This window comes from Schistocerca serialis, chromosome 3, assembly GCF_023864345.2.
Source record: "Schistocerca serialis cubense isolate TAMUIC-IGC-003099 chromosome 3, iqSchSeri2.2, whole genome shotgun sequence".
NCBI classification, from domain to species: Eukaryota; Metazoa; Arthropoda; class Insecta; order Orthoptera; family Acrididae; genus Schistocerca; species Schistocerca serialis.
Window position 1 is genome coordinate 27,296,593 of NC_064640.1, and position 946 is coordinate 27,297,538.

Sequence of the window (946 nt, forward strand, 5' to 3'; positions counted from 1 at the left end):
TAATTTGTCTTATCTTCATGGTCCTTACGCATAATGTATGTTGCTGGAGGCAGAGTCCTTCTACAGTCAGCTTCAAATGTCGGTTCTCTAAAGTCTGTGAATAGTGTTCCTCGAAAAGAACATAGTCTTCCCAACAGGGATGGCCGTTCAGCTACGTGGCGAGTGTAATTATTCCCCATGTAAAGTCATTCCCACGATCAATGTAGTTAGCTAGCCAATCAATTTGATATCAATGACGTGCCGCTGGATGGGTGGAAGCGAGGACTAGAGTACCACAAATATGATTTAGGGGTAGGAACGGTAATCATGCGTTTTTTTTTTTTTTTTTTACAGTGAGATCATTTAACGAAATTTCAATCTTCCACCTACAAAGGGAGAGTTGACCATCGTAATATAATCAGCATTATTACCGAAAATATTAAGTGATACGTAGTATAAACCTGATACTTACAACTCCTCTGTGCTGTTACCTTAAAAGGCATTGTATGTGATGAAGCATTTGGTTACTTTAAGAGAGTTCGAAAGGGAGGAAGCATCCTGTGACGGAGGTAGAGCATGCTGTTAGTATTCCGTCATGAGCCAAAAATTAATTTAATATTCTAGTCCCGTGATGCAGGATGTAACAGATATTAAGCTGATTAGAACAGAACTTTTTACCTGATGAGAGAATACTTAGAAGAAATATAGAAAATGGCTCTGAGCACTATGGGACTTAACATCTATGGTCATCAGTCCCCTAGAACTTAGAACTACTTAAACCTAACTAACCTAAGGACAGCACACAACACCCAGCCATCACGAGGCAGAGAAAATCCCTGACCCCGCCGGGAATCGAACCCGGGAACCCGGGAGAAGAAATATAGACTAGGCCATACTGTTACAGGATTTTCACAACAAGTAATGATAATTCAGCGACGCGAAAAAGCGTGCATGCCCCGATTTCTTC

The 946-nt window shown here is 41.0% G+C and overlaps 1 pseudogene; it reads right to left on the bottom strand.

Annotated features, from left to right (window-relative positions):
• Positions 1 to 520: 520 nt before the first annotated feature.
• LOC126472223 (U2 spliceosomal RNA) lies at positions 521 to 683 on the bottom strand (annotated as a pseudogene).
• Positions 684 to 946: the final 263 nt, after the last annotated feature.